The sequence below is a fragment of the Rattus norvegicus genome, chromosome 10 (genome assembly GCF_021556685.1).
Source record: "Rattus norvegicus strain SHRSP/BbbUtx chromosome 10, alternate assembly SHRSP_T2T, whole genome shotgun sequence".
In the NCBI taxonomy this organism is placed as follows: Eukaryota; Metazoa; Chordata; class Mammalia; order Rodentia; family Muridae; genus Rattus; species Rattus norvegicus.
This window is the reverse complement of record NC_141543.1, coordinates 57140325-57147299: the sequence shown is the minus strand read 5'-3', so window position 1 is coordinate 57147299 and position 6975 is coordinate 57140325.

Sequence of the window (6975 nt, the reverse complement as noted above, 5' to 3'; positions counted from 1 at the left end):
GATATTTATACTGATGTGGTCTTAGGGATGAATAACAAAGTAAAGGTTGTGGCTTAACAGTGATGTGCTTGTGTGTCAAATTGACAAGGGGTCAGTTGTGCTGGCTAGTTTTATGTCAACTTGACACAAGCTATAGTCATCAGAGAGGAGGGAACCTTAACTGAGAAAATGCTTCCACAAGATGTGGCTTATGAAAGTCTGTAGGACATTTTTTTTAGTGATTGGTGTGGGAGAGTCTACCCTACTGATGTAGGTAGTAGGGTTGGTGGTCTTGGGTTCTATAAAAAAGGAGGATGGGCAAGACATGAGGGAAAAGCCATGTGAACTCCTCTGTGAACTTTGCATCAGCTCCTGCCTCCAGGTTCCTGCCCTGCTTGAGTTCCTCTGCTGACTGCCTTCAGTTATGGACTAAGATGTAGAAGTGTGAGCCCAATAAACCCTTTTCTTCCCAACTTTTGGTTATGATGTTTCATCATAGCATAGGATCCCCAACTAGGACAATTATTCCATAATGTCATAAATCTCATGAAAGTTGATAAAAATATAGGCATCTGGGGTCAGGTAATATTCTGATTCTTAAGCTGAGAGCTGTTGACAGGACCATATGCAGTTTGCCAAAATTGTTAGGGGATGTGCAGCTTCCTGAATCTGTTTCATGCCGTAATTAAGTCTGCGCACTTGCATGCACACAGAGACACATATACACGCTTCAGCCTTTGCCTCTCAAAGAAATAATTAGGCTCCCTTTAGTAGCTCCCGAGAAATCCAAGTTCCCCACAGGAATGCCTATTAAAATTGCAAGATTTTAAAAAGATGCAAACGTACAGCACTCCAAGTTCAGCAGTCAAATCCGGTGTCTAGCACTGGAGGGAACTTTATGTGCCTCTCAAGACTGCTGCTCCAGGATTGCAAAAAATCTAAGCAGACTGCCTGTGCAATGCTACAGGCAAGTTTGCCTTTTAAAATATGTGAAAGGTTCCTCATCTTTTCCCAGAACAATGGGACAAAACTAGAGATCAGACTCAAGTCTTTGCACATGCTAAGATCATGGTTGACCACTGAGGCATTCAACAGCACCCCCATGCCCTTTGCACAGTTTTTACAATTAAAGTTATGCCAACTAGGATGATATTGCTCTACTGAAAAGGATTTTAAAAAAGTATGACCCCATTGCTTAAGACATCACATATTTGGCATAAAGGGTTGGTAAGAATCTGTTTGGATCCAAGCTGGAAACCTGAGGACCAGCTCTCATAGTTTCAGAAGGAGCCATACAAACTGCTCATGGAGAAAAGCAATTAATAATGTCATTCATCCACGATGACAACAAGCCACAATGACAAGATATTCTGGAAGCTGCAATGGTGGTACTTACATCCTGGGGTAGCCAACAGGCACCTAACAGTATTTTTGGCCCAATTAATAGAAGGGAATTCGTGCTTGGCACCCTAAATTTTACCAAGTACCTATGGCTGGGGAGGCCCTGGACTCTAAAGGAGAAACTTCTCTAGCAAATCTCCTAAACCAGTAAAATCTGTAACTGAATTTTAAACATTATATTCACAGGTAATTTAAGCTCAACTCCCTCACCAAAGAAGCTTCTGTTTGAGCAGACAGATCAATACAGAAATCCAAAATCTGTCAAACTGCAGAGATCAAATGACCACGGGGTGCCCATTCCCAATTAATACATTTACAACACAAACCCTTAAGGCTCAGGGAACATCAAAAAGGAGATGGTGAAAAGATTGTATGAACCAGAGGACCAGGATGCCTGCTATGATATAATGTCTTCTAAAAATAGCATTGAGGGAGGGAGTAGTCAGTCTGGGAGGAGTGGGGGTATATATGTCTAAGATATGTTCTAAAAAATTCTCGAAGAATTAACAATATTGTATATATAAATAGATGTAGGAACCTCAAAGTCTGCCCTGAAGTGGGAATGGAGGGTCTGTGGTTACACAGGGGCAGACTGGCAGGGACCTCTCCCCTTCTCCCACCCTTGATCTCTCCCCAACAATGAAAGCATTTCAGTTAGTGTTGGTGCTAAATTAAGAATCCATTTTTTATGTAGGTTCAGGAGGATATTTTAGCCACAGCAGCAGTCAGTCTAGCTCTGTGGGTCTTTTTCTATGACGTTTTGTTCATTCTTAGAAATATATTTCCTTGGCTGGAGAGATGGCTCAGCTGTTAAGAGCACTGGTTGCTCTTCCAGAGATTCTGAGTTCAATTCCCAGCAGCCACATGGTGGCTCACAACCATCTGTAATGGGATCTGATGCCCTCCTCTGGTGTGTCTGAAGACAGCAACAGGATACTCACATACATAAATAAAAATCTTAAAACATATATGTATTTCCACAGTGTATGTTTCCTCACATTATGTTATCCACCTCACAGTTCTTGTCAAGCTTGTTGATCATTGCAAATGCTATCTGGTATTACTGTCTGTGCCATTTTTTAGGAACGGTTCAAATTATTTATGTGTTTGGCATGCAACCACAGGAGAATTTCTAATCAAATGTCTATGTTTTTGTTTTAAGAAAAATTTCCAAAAGCAATATGCGATGATTTTCATTGTCAAAGGTCTTGAGTGAAAATGTTCTGTTTACTTAAAACGTATACTAAAGTTTTACACAGTGTGAAGTGCCCTATAAGAAAGAAAATTTTAAAAAATGAAAAAAAGCAAGGTATAGCCTTCCTACAAAAAGGAGAGAATTGTAACAAGGATAAATAGGATAACTGAAAATGGTGATAAATGTACAAAGGATTGGACAGCTTTATCGTTTGTGAAATAAATGCAAATTAAAATAAGATTCTTAGGCTGATATTTTAATATAATGTTTTATTAATTTTTAAGAATTTCATACACACGGTGTATTTTAATCATATTTACTTCCATCCATTTTTTGATCCGAAATCTTCTACTTTATTTACCCCAAAGAATCCAAACCAGGATCTCGAGGTCATAGCTGCACCCCTCTCTGATTACTGCTGTGCTGTTTACAATGTCCAAGATGTGGAAACAATATGAACGTCTGCCCAAAGATGCATGGGCAAAGAAAACATCTAATATACATATAGATGGATGGATGGATTATCCAACATTTTACAGGAGGGAGGAAACAATTGAGTTTGTGGTAACATAGATGGCCCTTGAAGAAATTAAGCTGAATAAAATGAGTCACACAAAGGAAACTATGGACCTGATACTCTGATATAAGGTAGCTAAAGCAGACTAACCCGGAAGTAGTTCAATGGACTACCGCTTATTTGGTATATGCAAATCTCTGTGTTCAGCCTCTAGCACTGCACCCGCACATCCGTGCATATGTGTGAGTGTATGTGTGTAGATAGATAGATAGATAGATAGATAGATAGATAGATAGATAGACAGATAGACAGATAGACAGATGACAGAAAGATGGGCAGAGATAGAGACAGAGATGTAAATAGATAGATAGATAGACAGATAGATGACAGAAAGATGGGCAGAGATAGAGACAGAGATGTAGATAGATAGATAGATAGATAGATAGATAGATAGATAGATAGATAGATAGATAGAGTTTTCATACTTACAGTAGCTGATAATAGAAGTGTGGCTGCCAGTGAATAGAAGTGGATGCTGTAACTTAATGAGTTAATATTATACAAAATTAAAAGTTCAGAGATCTGCTTCACATTATCGTTTCTGTTATTAAAATGCAAATATTGTGCACTTCTCACAATAAATACTCTTGCTGGCCCAAAGGGGAAAAAAATCAAAGGGTCACAGGAAACTTTTCAAAGCGATACATATGCTTATTATGTTTGTTGCGGTGATGGTCTCATAGTTCTACACATGTATCAGAGCTCATCAAATTCCAGGCCTTACACATACGTGATTATCTGCACACAGAGTACACATGTCTAAATAAAGCTACAAAACTCTTGAGAAATGAACAGATGGAAGAGAGACATCTGGAGTATAATCTCTCAGAAGTCAGGAGAAATGTTTCCATGTAGGATATATTTATGAATATATTTAATCTCAATGAATATATTTAATCTCAAGAATATTAAAGACATGGATATTACCCAAACAGTCACTCTCATACATTGTTGGTGAGAACAGGGCCAGAACGTCCCATTTAGTCAGCGACAAATTTTTCATCTTTTTTTTTTTTTTTTCGGAGCTGGGGACCGAACCCAGGGCCTTGCGCTTGCTAGAATTTTTCATCTTTAAAATGTCCATTTTTCTCTACACGTTCATTTATAAGCTTCCGATGCTGTAGCCCCTACGGAGTGTGAAAGTGTGAGAAGACACAGATAAGAGGATATTCCTTGCAGGTTTGCTCATACGGAAAAATGGAAAAGAATGTAAACATGAGTCAACTGGAAATTTAAGAATAAATAATAGTACTGCCACATCAACTCGTTCAACGTGAAAATAAGGTAGGGAAAGAAAATGCGTAGTGTAATCTAATTCTGCAAGACAAACAAACATTTGTCTAGGCTTAAACAGTGAAACAATCGTACAGGAAACCCTTATTTGGGGACAGTGTGGTGACAGAGAATGCCACTTTCTGCTTTACGTATTTTTGCCCAGTCTGAATTTTTACAATATGTTTCGAAAGCTGTTGGACCAGAGAAAGACAATAAAGGGTTTTTAAATAATTTAGACTATGCTCCAAATGCTAGCGATGTTATGCCTGATGGCTGGGAATTTAAATGATTTTAAATATTTTTTTTGTGCCTTTTGTACTTTAAAAGTTATCTACCACGAATATCGTCTCCTTTTCAAGTCGAAAAGTAGGTGAATTTTTAAATAATTATATGTAATTTAAAATGTAACATATGGTCAAAATCATGTGAAAAAAAATAAAACGTGCACAGCATAAAGTCTCAAAAGACTTACAAGTAAAAGCTAATGGTAATTAAATGGGTGGCGGGATTAGAGGAGAGTTTTCCTTCCTCTCCTCATTTGCAATCAACAGCTGAGTGATTTGAAGATCAATGGTTGGAATGACAGTAGATTCGTCATTATTATAATTGATGTGCTCATTAGCACCTAAGCTCTCTCCCCTGGTTTCTTTCATACTTGCTATTTCCATGCAACAATGTTAATTATGGTGATAAAGTACTGGAGTGAATGGCTAGAAGCAGAGCCAAGGGTACCATGGAGACAGCCTGACAGAACAGCCTTGGGTCCATTGTGTCCTACCTCCTACCTTAACACAAGTAGGTTTCTGAGCCATATGCAATTATTGGTGCCTTTGCTGAAGATGACCCAGGAAACATGTAACAGCTTCCTATGAATAAGTTGGCCCACAATTCAACAAGTAGCCAGATAGGTGGCATTTCTCTTTCCTTTTGTAAACAAAAATGGGCAAATATTGTGAGCCAGTACTTTCTAAAACAAAACCCTAGTGTCAAAGGTTATATTCGGAAGGAAGTGGATGAAGTAAACAGTGAGGAGAGCTAGCAGCCTAAAGTCCCCATACCATGAAGCACCTTGTCTTTCTGAATCTCTCACCTGAAAGGTCATTGCCACCGCGCTGGTGCCAACCACCGACTTTCATAAGTGGTCCAAGCATAAATAAAAACATTTATATTTCCTCACAGAACAGGGTGTTTTTTTAAATTCTCCATTTTAAGCTATATCATGATCACAAAAACAAGATCAAACTCCGAAAAGATGCAACCAAAAGGTAAGTGTGCTTAAATCCAAAATGCTGTCTTGCACGTTTGTAGTTAATTTTTTTTTTTTTTAGATCCTTCAAAAGAAGAGATACAAATTTGGGGCATGCAGTTGATATTTCCTGTATATGTGGAAACCCTTCTTTGTCTGAGGAGCGTTTTCTTCTAAGGGATGTTGGAGTGTCGCTTTTTAGTTAAGATGTTCTGTCATCTACTGTAAGCATAATTGTATGCTGATTTCCCATCCTCTGCTTCCATCATCTGCTATTTCTCTAACTAGAATTACCTCCCTTTTTCTTCTGTCCTTTTAAAAACAGCTCCAATTTGTCCATATGTCACTTGTATGTTTTTCTTTTCCTTTTAGGGTCAGATCTCATCTTCAACTGTCTCTAAAATGTTAGTTTTTCATCATCCTTCTGTCTGCACTTACGACACACCCCCGTCTTTTCATTTAGAACTTTCTCCTCATATGTATATATTTTATTACACAGCAGAAAGTAATGCCTTCCATGCTCTAATGAGAAGTCCAAAATAACTTCCTAATGCTTTGTCCTTGAGATTGAAGTACAGTGCCCGTTTATATACAAGTTCTTGTTTGTTTTGAGGAAAAGAGCTGGGTACAGAAAGTGATATCGGGACATTTTAAAGCATAGGTTACTTTCTTTGCAAATAATTTCTGGCTGCTTCCCATCCTACAGGATCTCAGTATTTCCCATAAAGGTGTGATAGAGGAATATTTTATGAATTATGAATAAGAATAGTGAGGGGAAAATAGGCATCTATGGCCCAATCTATTTCAGAAACGGGGGTCACAGAACTTTGAAAAAGTCTGTTTACTGTGTCAATACTCAGACGCTCAGGTACTCTGAGTTCGCTGTGGGTTTCTAAGAACTGGTTGGGCCTATCAGGCAGTCATCCCCAGACTTCACTGTCAGCGCTAAACACTTTCCTGGACTCGCTTGTCAAATATTTCCTGGAAGACACTGTGAGAAACAGTGTTCTAATTTTCATACAGATCTCTTTCTTACTCACCCTCTCTCTGCCCATACACGTAAGTGAGAGGCTTAGCGTGGCAAACCAGTCACAGCACATTAACTCCATAGGACTATGCAGAAAACCGTGGAGTGTATGTAACAGGGATGCACGTAAGCCAGGAGTATCAGTGGTGCCTCTATCATCCACAGCAAAGAGAGGGAAAGATACATTCGGTAGCAGAAAGATGTTCAGACTGTTTCAGAAACTCTCCACATCCTTCATTCCGTGTACATACAGTCTAGAAAAAAATGAGTTTTAA